This window comes from Artibeus jamaicensis, unplaced genomic scaffold (assembly GCF_021234435.1).
Source record: "Artibeus jamaicensis isolate MK-2021 breed Jamaican fruit bat unplaced genomic scaffold, CSHL_Jam_final contig_415, whole genome shotgun sequence".
NCBI lineage: Eukaryota > Metazoa > Chordata > Mammalia > Chiroptera > Phyllostomidae > Artibeus > Artibeus jamaicensis.
In genome coordinates this window covers 3,417,072-3,432,958 of record NW_026521823.1, presented here as the reverse complement: position 1 = coordinate 3,432,958, position 15,887 = coordinate 3,417,072, and the positions used below count along the sequence as shown (strand labels likewise).

The following is a 15,887-nucleotide window of genomic DNA, read 5'->3' as shown; positions in this document are numbered from 1 at the left end:
AGCTTTCCCCTTGCTTATACAAGCAAGCTTATATAAAAGAAACATGAGAATTTTGGAGAAGAAAATTCCCAAAGGGAGCATGAATGTGCCCTTTCTTTTGGGAGTCAGGGAGAGGGAAGCTGAATGAGGAGTCACACAGCTTCCGTTCAAGTTCACTACCTTTGTTCCAGAGTTATCTCTCCATTGGCATTAGCATGCCTCTTTCCCCCAGACACCTGTGGTTTATGGCCAGTGAAGCTATGTATTCTCTGTTTAGGAAGGAGGGGTATAATCCATTTGCTCTCCTTGGTTAGGGGAAGATAAGGTCTTGTGATTTACCAGGTGGCTAAGTTGTTCAAATTGTTTGGCCTTGTTTAATTTCTTTTCTCGGTTTCCCCATTACACTTGCCCAGAAATTTTCCTAGCTTTTTACTATTCTGTCTCAAAACTAAAAACCTTCTGCAAAGAAAGAGAAATCATCACAAAATGAAAAAGCAGCCTATAAAATAGATGAAAACATTTGCAGAGATATATCTGATAAGGGATAAATATTCAAAATCTATAAGGAACTCATGCAACTCAATAATAAAAAATTAAATAATATAGTTAAATATGGACAGAGGATCTGTACAGGTCCAAAAAATATATCAGGTACAAGAAAAGATTATTAGCTTCACTAATCATTATGAAAACACCCAATTAAAACTGAAATTAGCTATCACCTCACACATGTTGGTTGGTTATTATCAAAAAGACAAGTGATAAGTGTTATTGAGGATGTAGAGAAAAGGAAACTCTTGCTCACTATGGTGGAAATGTTCATAACAGTACAGTAACTACAGAAGATAGTATACAGTTTTCACTAAAAATTAAAAATAGAACAACCATATGATTTAGCACTCTGATTTCTGGATTTTTATTTTAAAAATCACTATCTGAAGGAGATATCTGTACTCACATGCTCATTGCAACATTATTTGCAGTGACCAAGACATGAAAATAGTAAGTGTCCATTGATAGATGAAAAAACAAGAAAAATGTGGTAGCCCTGGACATTTTTGGTTGGGCATTGGTCCACAAAGCAGAGGGTCTACAGTTCAATTCCTGGTCAGGTCACATCACCTGGGTTTTGAGTTCGGTCCTAGTTGAGGTGCATGTGAGATATTATTTTTCTCTCTATTTCTCCCTCCTCCCCCCATCTAAAAATAAATACATAAAAATATTTTATAAAGAGAAATGTGATATTTATGTATGAATGTAGAATATTATTCAACCATGAGAAAGAAAGCTATACTGTCATTTGTTTTATATTGATAGACCTTGAAGGTATTATTAAGTGAAATAAGTCAGATAAAGAAACATACTGTATGATCTCACTAATATGTCAAATCTTTAAAAACTCAAACTCAGGGTTACTAGAATGGTGATTACCAGAAACTGGGGGATGAGACAGATGTTGATCAAAGGTATAAACTTCTGGTTCTAAGATAAGTAAGCTATGAGGGTTTAATATGCAACAGTAATGCATTATATACTTGAAAGTAGCTAAGAGTATTAAATATTCTCACCACATACACATGCTGTAATTACACACTGTAATTTTGTGAAGTGATGGATGTGTTAGCTAACTTGATTGTGGTAATCATTTCACAATATATCTGGGTATCAATTTATCACATTCTATACCTTAAATTTATACCTTATACATCAATTTTATCTCATATCCAGGGAGAATCATATATCATGTAAGCATCTTTAAAAGTATGTGCATTTAAATATGCCTTTAAACTATAATGAACTAGTGGAGATACAAGAATTTAGGTAATTTGTTCCAAGTTATCTAAAGCCAACCATCCTACCAAACAAACAAATGGACATGTATTTTGAAGTCTGAGGCAAAATGAACAACACATTCCAGAGACAGCCCTCTAAGTAAGTAACATATTTCACAGTGGTGATGGTCTGAAAATTTTAATGTCTTTTCAAATTTATAAGTCTTTCCTCTCTTTAAGGCATGATGCAGCATAGGTGTGTAATTAAAAATATTATTTACAGTCCTGGCTGCTGTAGATCAGTGGATTGAGTTCAGGCCTATGAACCAAAGCTTCTTTGGTTCAATTCCCAGTCAGGGCACATGCCTGGGTTGCAGGACAAGCCCCCAACAAGGGGCACATAAGAGGCAACTGCACATTGATGTTTCTCTCCTTCCCTTCCCTTCTCTCTAAAAATAAATAAAAATCTAAAAAAAATATTAAGCCTTATACATAATAAGCTCAAATAAATAATATATAATAGAAGACTGCTAAAGTTGATTGTTTTTTGAGGTGCTATTAACAGATATGATTCAAACATATTAGTTCATATACTGTTATACATGCACACTCATGTATTTACGAATTTTAGAAATACCTTCTTCCTCTACACTGCCTATCGAGGTGGCAGCCATCTCTTACTTGGCACCGTGGCGGCCCTCAGACCCCTTGTGAAACCCAAGATTGTCAAAAAGAGGACCAAGAAGTTCATTCGGCACCAGTAGGACCGTTATGTCAAAATTAAGCGGAACTGGCGGAAACCCAGAAGCATTGACAACAGGGTGCGCAGAAGATTCAAGGGCCAGATGTTGACGCCCAACATTGGTTATGGGAGCAACAAGAAAACAAAGCACACGCTGCCCAGTGGTTTTCAAAAGTTCCTGGTCCATAACGCCAAGGAGCTTGAAGTGCTGCTGGCGTGCAACAAATTTTACTGTGCTGAGATTGCTCACAACGTCTCCTCAAAGAACCGCAAAACCACTGTGGAAAGAGCAGTGCAGCTGGCCATCAGGGTCACCAATCCCAATGCCAGGCTGCGCAGTGAGGAAAATGAATAGACAGATTGTGTGCACATTGTATTTGTGTTAATAAAACCTTGAAATTCTGCCAAAAAATAAAATAAAAATTTTAGAAATAGGGAATTATTTTTAAATATTAATCAACTACAAAACAAATCTAAATTAAAATGTATTTTAATCTCATTGTTAGAAATAATTTATATAAGTGTAATGACATTTTTTAAGGCACTGACTATAACAGAGTACATCTAAGTTAAGTATTTCACTGGTCATATTAATGAATACATATTTTGGACAGATAATGTAAATTTTGTAAAGATAAAATAATTTAATAATAAGATTCATTAAAATAAAATGCAATCTTACTCTAACACCTACAACATCTGAGAAAATTTTAAGAGGTAGTAATAATGTGTCTTGATAAAGTGCATTAAATATATTGTATAAATTATATCTTTTTAAAGTATATTTTATTGATTATGCCATTACAGTTGTCCCATTTTTCTTCCCTTTATCTCCCTCAACCCTGTACCCAGTATTCCTCCCTTAGTTCACGCCCAGGGATCATATATATAAGTTCTTCAGCTTTTCCATTTTTTATACTATTCTTAACCTCCCTCTGGCTATTTTGTACCTACAAATCAGGTTTCTTATTCTCCGTACCTTTTCCCCCATTCACACACTCCTCATTCCTACTGAAATACCTCCGTGTGATCTTCATTTCTGTAATTTTGTACCTGTTCTAGTTATTTGCTTAGTTTGTTTTTGATTTTTATTATTGTTGTTATTTAGGTTCAGTTGTTGATAGTTGTGAATAGTCATTTTACTGCTTATATTTTTGATCATCTTCTTTCTTTTAGATAAGTCCTTTTAACATGTCATGTAATAAGGGTTTGGTGATACTGAAATCCTTTAACTTGATTTATCTGGGAAGTACTTTTTCTGCCCTTCCATTCTATATGACAGCCTTGCTGGATAGATTCATCTTGGATGTAGGTCCTTGCCTTTCATGACTTTGAATACTTCTTTCCAGTTCCTTCTTGCCTGCAAAGTTTCTTTTGAGAAATCAGCTGATAATCTTATGGGAACTCCTTTGTAGATAACTGTCTTCTTTTCTCTTTCTGCTTTTAAGATTCTCTTATTATCTTTCATCTTGAGTAATGTAATTACTATGTGCCTTGGTGTGTGCTTTCTTGGGTCCAATTTTTTAGGACTTTCTGAGCTCCCAGAGCTTCCTGAAGCTTTCTGAAGCTTCTATTTCCTTTGCCAGATTAGGGAAATTTTCTTTCATTGTTTTTTCAATAAGTTTTCAATTTCTTTCCTCCATATTTTCCTTCTAGTACCCCTATGATGCAGGTGTTGGAATGTTTAAAGTTGTCCCAGAAGTTTCTAAGCCTCTCATCATTTTTTTGAATTCTTGTTTCTTCATTCTGTTCTGGTTGAATATTTATTTCTTCCTTTTGTTCCAAATCATTTATTTGAGTCCTGATTTCCTTCCTTTCACTGTTGGCTCCCTGTATAGTTTTCTTTATTTCACTTTGTGTAGCCTTCACTTCTTCCTTTATTTGTGTTCATAATCATTCCAGTGAGCATCCTAATTACCAGTGTTTTAAACTTTGCATCTGATAGGCTGGTTATCTCCTCCTTGCTTAGCTCTTTTCCTTGAGTTTTGATCCATATTTCTTTTTCTTGACACACTTTGACATTGAAATGGATGGAACCTTAGGTACTCACCAGAGTAGGGCAACCCACTTTGCTGTGTTGTGGTGCTATATGTCAGGGAGGTGTCAGAGAGGGAACAATGCCACTTGCTTGGCTCTTGCCCCATTTCCAGTCACTTCCCCAGCTACGCACAGGTGAATTGAGCCCTTCTGGTGCTGAATCCTAGGTGGGTGAGCTTATGTACATTTTAGGACACCATGGGCTCCTCCAGCAGAGTCTTCTGTGAGACTGGAAGTTCCTCCTGCCTCCTCAACCCACACAGATTTTTACAGCCAGAGGTTTTGAAGCTTTCTTTTCCCACACTGGAACCATGGGTTGTGTTGTCTGTTCCACTCTCCACAGGAATTTTGGACTGCCAGGTCTATCAGTTGCTGCCTTGCTGCATGTCCTCTCCACTGCAGCTGCTGATCTCCACCCCTCTTACCAGTCTGGATGAATGTATACCTTCTTAACTCCTTGGTTATTGGAGTTCCATGCAGTTTGACTTCCTATCAGTTCTGGTTGTTTTTGTTTTTAAATTGGTTGTTATCTGTCTTTTGGTTGTGCAAGGAAGCAAAGCTTATCTACTTATGCCTCCATCTTGGCCAGAAGATAATTATATCTTTTGTGATAGAAATTAGTTTCTGGAGTAATATTGAAATGCAATACTTTTAAAATATTGTATTTACTAAACATAAAGATGACTAAGTAATAAATAAGGATGATGTTATAACTACAATTACTGTTAATAAAATATCAAAAACATCTTTAGATTTACTTGGCAAAAATACATTTTCACATATTAAATGAATGGTGGTAAGTCATTACAACATATATGGATATATTTTATTTAATTTACATATTATAGAAAGAAGGCATTTGTGTAAATTAGAAATATTGCTTTAAATGAAGAATGTATTGTTTTGTTTTGTTTGTTGATCTCTGCAATAGAGACTATTGCTTTTGGGAATCGATAATGTTTTATTTATAATGTTGATATACATAATTTATTTTTAGCAGAAAATGAATTTTATATTAAGCTGATTGCAAAATACTATTTACCTTACTAGAATATTTTTAAAAATCATCAGAGGAAGTTTTTAAGAAAAAAAAACATGCATGTAGAATAGCTAAAAATCATTCAAAGTGTGATAATCATTTTAATATACTAAGCAAAATTAAATATCATTAAAAAATAAATTCAGTACTGTAAATAGCTGGAAATTATGATGCATGTACATGTAATCATTCACACATGGAAAGTGGCTCATAAGAAAAAAAAACAGTGCCTAAATGAAAAGCAAACTGTAATTTTAAAAAAAATCCTAAAGAGTTGCATATTTATTTATTTTTCCCAGTTTGGAAATCAATTCTGTTTTACTTCAAAATAAATAGTATAAATTTAGACTATAAACTAATGATACCCTGGAAACAATAGGTTGCAAAACAGAATTGTTTTTCAAATGCATTACCAGAAATAAAATACTGTGCTAGCTATGTTAAATAAAATCTCATCAGGTTTAAAGAATATTTCTAAAAGAAGAAAATGTAAGTAGGAAGAAAAAAAGGAAGGAGCCAAAATTACAAAAATACTAACTTGTTCTTTTAATGTTCATAACCAAATACAGAACCTACTTCACGAATTCAGTTTTAGGTAGTCTTATCAACCTGAATAGCCTTTAATTTTTTTAATCATTTTAGACAGACTCAGGTTTTACATCTTATTTTATAGCCATATTAATAAATCTTGGCTTATAGTTTTGAATCTATGCCTAAATATATATATAAAAAACTAAAGCTATTCAAAATATACTTGTGTGCATTAACTACTATTTAATTAATTTATTTATTATTGATTTTTAAATTTTTTTATTCATTTACTATTTGACAGAAGTGAAGTGGAGGAGAAAAAGAGGGAGAGAAACATCAAGTGCACTTGTGTGCCCCCTACTGGGGACCTGGCCAACAACCCAGGCATGTGTCATGACTGGGAATCGAACATTGACCCTTTGGTTTGCAGTTTGTACCAGAAAGGGCTAACAACTATTTTTAAAATACTCACTTGGGCCCTGATTGGTATAGCTCAGCAGATTGAGCACGGGCCTGTGAAGCAAAGGGTCACCAGTTCGATTCCCAGGCAGGGCATATGCCTGGGTTGCAGGCCAAGTTCCCAGTGGGGACACATGAGAAGCAACCACACAGTGTTGTTTTTCTCCCTCTCTTTCTCCCTCCTTTCCCTTCTCTATAAAGATAAATAAATAAAATCTTTTAAAAAATAAAATAAAATACTCACTTTGTTCTAATAATATTCAGTGAGGATTCTTTTAAAATTTCTATTAATATTGTAAAATATCAAAGCCATCACTGTATACAATGCAAAAAGAATAATTCTTGTCAAGTACATTCTATGTAAAATATATATGCATTATCAACATACTTACAGTACAGTCAGGAATCTGGATTTAATTTATAATTTCCCTACAGTTGATTTTCTTAGGATTTATTTTGTTTATTCAGATATATGCACCCAAACACATACACCTACTTAAATTTCTCCTTTGGTCATTTAAAGATTCTGGATATTTTGACTTTTTTTCTTAAATTTATTGCTTATTATTTAATTTGATACTATATTATAACCAGCAAAAACACAATATTTTTGAGCTATCAACAAAAACTATTAATATTGCATAATTTTGGAATAATCAAAAATAAGAAATGTCATTGGAAGTGTGTATATATTGCATTATCCTTTACCATTTAAAAATCCCTTTAGTCTGTAGTTCAATTACAAAGCATATATAATTCAGTGAAAATAATATTTAATATTTTCCAAACTTTAGAAATGAAAACTTATAAGGTAGAATTCAAGCCAGTAACAATCTCACAATATAGTATAGTGAATGAAAATACAGACGACAGATGGACAACAGTAGAGTGTGACATAACACCATGGCCATTCAGGAGGGAAGAATTACATAATCATGGTACCTTGGGAAACTCTTTGAAAAACTAAAGAACAATCTTTGTCCAAGGTAAAAACCTTCCCCAAATTGGTTGAGGGCACTGGCAAAGGTCCTGTTCCCCATTCCTTATCTATTAGCCTGGAACTTCTCAGGAATCCCAGAGCTTTACAGGAAGTTCCAGGGAATAAATACTTCTAAATAATGTATTAATGATCTCACCAGTATTGTCTCATATGGAGCATATTGATTTACCAAAAAAAACCACACTTTCTAAATTTTCACTTCTAGATGAGATGGAGTAATAGAAAGTAAATTTGCTTTCCTGCTTGAACCAGTCACAAAAGACAGAAAATATATAAAATAATGGCTTGAAAGACACTCACTGGGCTTGAGAGAGTAAAGGATAGTGAGCCTCGACATATCGGAAAGAGAGTCGGTGAACCCTACTCATATCCCAGCTTACTGCGCTGAGTTTGCAGGCTAGGAGAAGAGCCATTATTCAGGGGAGACTAAGGCAGCTAGAGTTTACAGAATAGAGAACAAGATAAATGTTGTTCAGCCAAACCTGATGGCAAACATAACAATTTACACTATCTTGATCATTCTTCTTTTTAGTATTTAGGCACACTGTTAGTTTGGACAGCAGTAGAAAATCTGCTTTGCAAGGAACTTAGATATTTTGATACTTATGTAGGAATCATAGGGGAGTGAAGGAATTGGAAACAAGTTCCATGAATTTCAGGTGAAATAAAGTGTCCACTAGAGACTCTCGATGAACAATTTAAAGCTAGAGAAGTCCGCATAGTTGCATATGTTTATTTGGACCTTCATTTGCTAGAGAAGGTACAGATTGGGTAGAAAATCTTAGTGTAGCTAAAAGACTACTAAAACATCAGCATGAGGTGAGGGAACAGGGTATAATTAGAAGATGTGTTTCTTCCTTAGAGATCCCTTCCTTTTTCAGTTTCTTTTCAAACTTCAACTTCTTAAGTGGCATGTACACATACTGGCTTTATTTTATCTCTCCCCAGTAAAAGAGTGATTTATCAATTTCCACCCTCCATTCTACAAAAGTTGTTCAAATGATTATCATTGACTTCTTGCTGTTAAAACTCAACCCATATTTTAACTCAATGTTTGAGTACCATTTGGCATAAATATTTCCTCAGTTTTTTCCCTCTTTTTCACACACATACACACTAAACATTTTGCTTTCCTAAACACTCAGATAATGGTCTCTTATTTCCTTTTGTTTTAAACTTTCCCTATAGGTTATTATACCTACATATTTAGTCTTAATCATTTAAAAATATAAGTAGCAGATTTATTTATCTAGCATGAAATTTTCCTTTGAGGTTTACATTCTATGTATAATCACTGTATTTTAAAAATCAATTTTTGAGGACTTCCGCCAAGATGGAGGTGTAGATGGAAGCACTGTGCCTCCTCCCACAACCAAGTATAAAAACAACAAAGTTTTAGCAACAAAAACGCAGCCAAAACCACAGAAAATTGAACTTCACGGAAGTCTGACAACAACAAACCCTTCAGCCAAACCGGCATGAACAGGTCAAAACATGGCTCAAGAAGAACTCAGAGCCCCAGAGCCGATAAATCTAAGCGATGAAGAAATAGCTAAACTTTCAGATGCACAGTTGAAAACACTGGTGATCAGGATGCTCACAGAACTGGTTGATTTTAGTCACAAATTAGAGGAACATATGAAGGCTAAACTAATTGAAATGAAGGGAAATGCACAGGAAACCAATAGTAATAGAAAGGAAACTGGGACTCAAATCAAAGGAGTGGACCAGAAAGAGAAAAAAAAATGACCAAACAGAAAAGAATGTAGAAACAAGAATTCAAAAAAATGAGGAGAGGCTTAGGAACCTCCAGGACATCTTTAAATGTTCCAACATCCAAATTATAGGGGTGCCAGAGGGGAAGAGGAACAGCCACGAGTGGAAAACTTCTTTGAACAAATAAAAAAGGAGAATTTCCCAAATCTGGCAAAGGAAATAGACTTCCAGAAAATCCAGAAAGCTCAGAGAGTCCCAAAGAAGTTGGACCCAAGAAGGAACACACTAAGGCACATCATCATTATATTAGCCAAGATTCAGATGAAGGAGAAAATACTAGAAGCAGCAAGAGATAAGGGGACAGTCACCTACAAAGGAGTTCCCATCAGACTGTCAGTGGATTTCTCAAAAGAGACTTTACAGGCAAGAAGGAGCTGTAAAGAAGTATTCCAAGTCATGAAATCCAAAAACCTATATCCAAGACTGATCTATCCAGCAAAGCTTTCATTTAGAATGGAAGGGCAGATAAAGTTCTTCTCAGATAAGACCAAATTCAAGGAGTTCTTCATCACCAAGCCCTTATTATATGAAATGTTAAAGGGACTTACCTAAGAAAAAGAAGATAAAAAAGATGAACAGTGAAAGGACAGCAAACTCACAGTTATTGACAACCACACCTAAAACAAAAGCAAACTAAGAGGACAGCTAGATCAGGAGCAGAACCATAGAAATGAAGATCACATGGAGGGCTAGCAACAGGGGAATGGGAGAAGGAGAAGTGGGGAGAAGGTACAGGAAATAAGTAGCATAGATGGTAGGTAGGAAATAGATGGGGGGAGGGCAAGAATAGTATGGGAAATATAGAATCTAAAGAACTTGAGACACATGGTCATAAACTAAAGGGGGGAATGGTGGGGGAGGCAGTGTGTAGGGTGGGGGGGAATGAAGGGGGAAATAGAACAACTGTAGTGGAATAATCAATAAAATATATTTTAAAAAAAAGAAAATTGAAAAAATAAACAAACCCCAAAGTTGATAGAAGAAAGAAAATTATAATCATCACAGTAGAAATAAACAAAAATGTCTAAATAATAGTAGAAAATATCAATGAATTTCAGAATAGCTTCTTTGAAAAAATAAACAAGATTGGCAAACCTTTAGCAGACTCATCAAGAAAAAAAAGAAAGAGGACCCAAGTGAGTAAAATGAGAAATTAAAAAATAGAGTTAACAAATGACACCCAAAATTTACAATGGATTGTAAGAAAATATTACAAACAACTAACTATATACCAACTCACTGGACAAACTGGTTGAAATTAATAAATTCCTAGAAAGATACAATCTCCAAACACAAAATCAGAAAAAAAGATAAAATAATGTGAACAAACAGATTATAATTAGGAAAATTGAAGTAATAATAATACTAATAAATTCATAAAAAACAAAATCCCTGGACCAATGGCTTCACATGTGAATTTTATCAACATTTGAGAAGACCTAACACTTCTCTTTTTCAAACTTGTAACACCAGAGATCAAATCATGAGACCTTGACTCCATTCATTTGGATAAACTAAAATAAAGTACAAGGAAGACTGGATGAAGCAGACATCACCTTTATTACTCTCATTACTGGAAGCACCCTTTTTAGCAAGTTGGTGAAGCAGGACCACCCTTCTTGAGTCTGAGACTTTTTTAAGGGGTCCCAGAAAAAGGAGACACAAGTTCTTCATGTGACTCTAAACTAAATTACCTCTGTGTTTACCTACAGAAACAAAAGGTCAAGAAGCAGTCACAGGAGAGGAAGCCAATTCAAAGGGGATAAGGAGGGAATTACAACCCATTTCCAAAACAGTACACATTCCCTCAGCACAGGAGTCCTCTGGCAGCCCTCCATCTTGGGTGTTGGAGAGCTATTATCATGTGTGAAGAGGTATGTCCAGCACACTCTACCCCAACATTGCTCTTCCACCTCACAATTGTTGTGATAAATCCTTCTGATAGGGCACCTGTACAGTGAGCATGTTGGCACACTGGGTCCACATATCACAAGTGCAGTAAAGTCTACACCCCAAGACCAACAATGCAAGACAAAACCCAAAGAGACCTAGCAGAAGAGAATTCCACTAAGAACCTAGAGAATTCCACCAAGTTATAAAGGGGTCACAGTCTATGGCCAATATATGATTAATCTCATCTATTAGGGCAGTTAAGGTTTTGGATATATTGAGATAATTATCAGAGATTTATACACAGCACTCAGTGTGCCAAATGGCATAGATGCTCCACTGGGTAGCAGTGAGTAGGTCTAATGTCATTCTATTCTGCAGCACAACTTTCCTCTTTTGAGTTACCTCATCAGAAACCAGAGCTATAGAGTGCCTGGTGTCTTTGCAGGCTATTGCAGTGTGATTTGCTAGGGTCTTAATGGCTTCATGGGTTAAATGGTACCTGCAGGAGGCACAAAAAGGCCTAGGGAGTATAACCACCCATGAGAGTGCTTGACCTGACAGTGTGCCTGAAATGAGTGCCAGTTTTGAAGAACACTTGGAAGAGTATTTAACATTCACCCTGGGATATATGGTTTCCCCCCACGTACAATACCCAGTACTATTAAATGGGAGACAAGGCCAGCCATATTGGCCATAGGCCCACAGGGCTCCTCATGGATGGTATGGGCTTGTGTCCCACTAGTAGAGCATTCCCAGGGGTCTGTAGTAGTCATTACCATCACCTTCTTACATTTGTTCTGTAATAGAACAAATATTCCATAATTTATATAGAACCGCAAGAGACCCCAAATAGCAACAGTTATCTTCAGAAAGAAGAACAAAGTTGGATGAATCACGCTACTTAATATCAAACTATACTACAGGCACACAGTAATCAAAACAGCATCCTTTGTACATAAAAACAAACATATAGATCAATGGAACAGAGATCCAAGAAATAAAGTCACACCTTTATGCTCAATTAATATTTGCTAAAGAAGGGAAAAACATACAATGGGCAAAAGACAGTTTATTCAATAAACAGTGTTTAAACAAATGCATGCAAAAAATGAAAGTAGACCACCTTCTTTTGCCAGTGACCAGAGTAAACTCAAAATGAATTAAAGATTTAAAAGTTAGATTTAAAGTCATAAAAATTCCATAAGGGAACATAGGCAGTAAAATCTCGGACATTTCTCATAGCAAGTATTTTTCTGATATATCTCCTTGGGCAAGGAAAACAAAAGAAAAAATACACAATGATACTACATCAAACTAAAAAGTTTTTGCACAACAACAGAAATCATCAACAAAATGGAAAAACAACCCAGTGAATGGGAGAGCATATTTGCTGATACATTTGATAAGAGGTTAATATTCAAAAGAACTATAAAACTCAATACCAAAAAAATCAATTTAATTAAAAATTAAACAAAGGGCCTTGGTTGGTGTGGCTCAGTGGATTGAGCACTGGCCTGTCAACCAAAAGGTTGCCAGTTCAATTCCCAGTCAGGGCACATGCCTGGATTGTGAGCCAGGTCCCCATTAAGGGGCACGTAAGAAGCAGCCACATAATGATGTTTCTCTCCCTCTCTTTCTTCCCATTTCCCCTCTCTAAAAATTAATAAATAAAGTCTATAAAACTTAAGCAAGGGACTGACTGGACACATCTCCAAGAGGACATACAATGGCTAATAGACATATGTAAAGATGCTCATTATCACTACTCATCTGAGAAATGCAAACTAAAAAAACAATGAGATATCAACTTACAGCTTGTAGGAATGGCATCATCAATAAATCAACAAACACCAAGTGTCAGTGAGGATGTGGAGAAAGGGAAACCCCTGTGCACTGTTAGTTGAAATGCAGATTGATTCAGCCACTGTGGAAAGCACTATGGAGTTACCTCAAATAATTAAAAGTGGAGGTGCCTTATGATCCAGTGATTCCACTTTTGGGAATATATCTGAAAAAACCAAAACACTAATTCAAAAGCATATATGCACCCCTATGTTTATTGTAACATTATTTTCAATGGCCAAGATATAGAAGTAGCCCAAGTGTCCATCATTGGTTAGTAACATTAATGTAGCAACATCTGAATCATAGGTATGTCAGAAATAGAGGAGCAAGAGCAAGACATTGAAAACTTATTTGAAAAAAAATGGCAGAAAGCTTTTTTAATTTGGTGAAGGAAATAGACACACAAAACCAGGAAGCACAGAGAGTCCTATACAAGTTGGACACAAAATGGACCACACCAAGATACATCATAATTAAAGATTAAAGATAAGAAAGAATCTTAAAAGTAGCAAGAGAAAAGCATACAGTTACCTACAATGGAGTTCCCTAAGACTGTCAGATGACTTTTCATGAGAAACTTCAGGCAAGAAGGAACTGGCAAGAAGTATTCAAAGTGATAAAAAGCAATGATAAAATCAAAGTGATAAAATAACAACCTAGATTACTCTATTATTTAAAATAGAAGAACAGATAAAGTGCCTCCTAGACAATGTAAAGCTAAAGGAGTTCATCATCACCAAGCCATTGTTACAAGAAATGTTAAAGGGACTTATCTAAGAAAAAGATCAAAACTATGAAGATTAAAAAAGCAACAAATTCACAACTATCACCTACTGAATAAATAAACAAACAAACAAACAAAAATTAAGCAAACATCCAGAACAGGAATAGAATCATGTACATGGAGATCATTTGGAGGGTTATAAACTGGGAGGAGAAGGAGAATGGGGAAAAGGGTACAGGAATTCAAAAGCATAATTAGTCGGTACAAAATAGACTGGGAAAGGTTAAGAATAGTATGAGAAATGGGGAAGCCAAAGAACTTACACACATGACCTATGGATATGAACTAAAGGGGGGGGGAATTCCTGGAGGGAAGGGGGTTGCTGGGCAGCAGGAGGAAAAGAGGAAAAAAATAGGACAACTGAAATAGCATAAGAAATAAAATACACTTAAATAAAAATAAGTGCTACAGTTAAATGCACTTTTATACTACAGTAACTCTAAAAGAGCTAAATGTTAAGTTATTTAAATAATTTTACATAAATAAATATATTTATTTCAAGTTTATCTTTTACAGAATTTGAAAGATCTTGTCTAATTTGATCAAAGAGAAAAAGATATTAAAACAAAATTTAAAAAATATGTACATTCTAACGAGAATTTTGTTTTTACATTATTTTAAGCACATTACATACCTTGTAAGAAATTCAATTCTATTATTTTTTGTTTCCTACAAAAATTCTTTGAAAAACTAACCTTCAAAATATCTTTGCTGACTTAAAAATAAAACTGATACTTAGTTTTACAAATAATCTAATTATACATAATTATTTGACCAAGTAATAAATCTAAAGATTTAGAAGCCCCATTTTATGGTGACAATCATGATTATTATTATAAATATTTTGTGTTGTTTTCAGATATTTTTGTATGCATTTACTTATGATTACTGAGAAAAAGAGACAAAGAAAACCTTGCAGTGGAATCGCTGGATAAAAAGGCAGGTCAATTTTTATTTTTCTGAGAAAATTCCATACTGTTTTCCATAGTGGTTGTACCAGTCTGCAATCCCTCCAACAGTGAACTAAGGACCCCTTTTCCCCACAACCTCTCCAACATTTGTTGTTGGTTGCTTCGTTTATGATAGCCATCCTGACTGGTGTAAAGTGGTATCTCATTGTGGTTTTAATTTGCATCTCTCTGATAGCTAGCAATATTGAGCATCTCTTCATGTGTCTCTGGATATTCTGTATGTCCTCCTTGGAGAAGTGTCTGTTCAAGTGCTTTTCCCATTTTTAAATGGGTTGGTTTTCTTCTTAGAGTGGAGTCGTGTAAGTTCTTTGAATATTTTGGAGATTAAACCTTTGTCTGAGGTATCATTGGCAAATATGTTTTCCCATACAGTTGGTTGTCTTGCTAATTTAATACTGTTTTCTTTAGCCACGCAGAAGCTTTTTATTTTGATGAGATCTCATTTGTTTATTCTTTCCTTTACATTCCTTGCTCTAGGGGACATATCAGTAAAAATGTTGCTGCCTGAAATATCTGAGATTTTCTTGCCCGTGTTCTCCTCTAGGACTTTAATAGTGCCATGGCTTATATTTAAGTCTTTTATCCACCTTGAATTTATTTTGGTGTATGGTGTAAGTTTGTGCTCAACTTTCATTTTTTTGCACATAGCTGTCCAGGTCTCCCAACACCATTAGTTGAAGAGGATATCTTCACTCCATTTTATGTTACTGCCCCCTTTGTCAAATATTAATTGACTGTAGAGGGTTGGGTTTATTTCTGGGCTCTCCTTTCTGTTCCATTGGTCTAGGATTATATCCTAAGAACCCTAAAACATCAATTTCAAAAAACCTATGCACCACAATGTTCATAGCAGCACAATTTACAACAGCCAAGAGCTGGAAGCAACCCAGGTGCCCATCAGTAAATTAATGGATCAAAAAATTGTGGTACATATACGCAATGGAATTCTACACAGAAGAGAGAAAGAAGGAACTACTACCCTTTGCAACAACATGGATGGAACTGGAAAGCATTATGCTGAGTGAAATAGGCCAGGGGTTGAAAGACAAATACCATATG

General features: G+C 35.1%; 1 pseudogene; it reads left to right on the top strand.

Moving 5' to 3' along the window:
* The first annotated feature begins 2,353 nt into the window (after positions 1 to 2,353).
* Positions 2,354 to 2,904, top strand: LOC119046878 (60S ribosomal protein L32-like; annotated as a pseudogene).
* Positions 2,905 to 15,887: the final 12,983 nt, after the last annotated feature.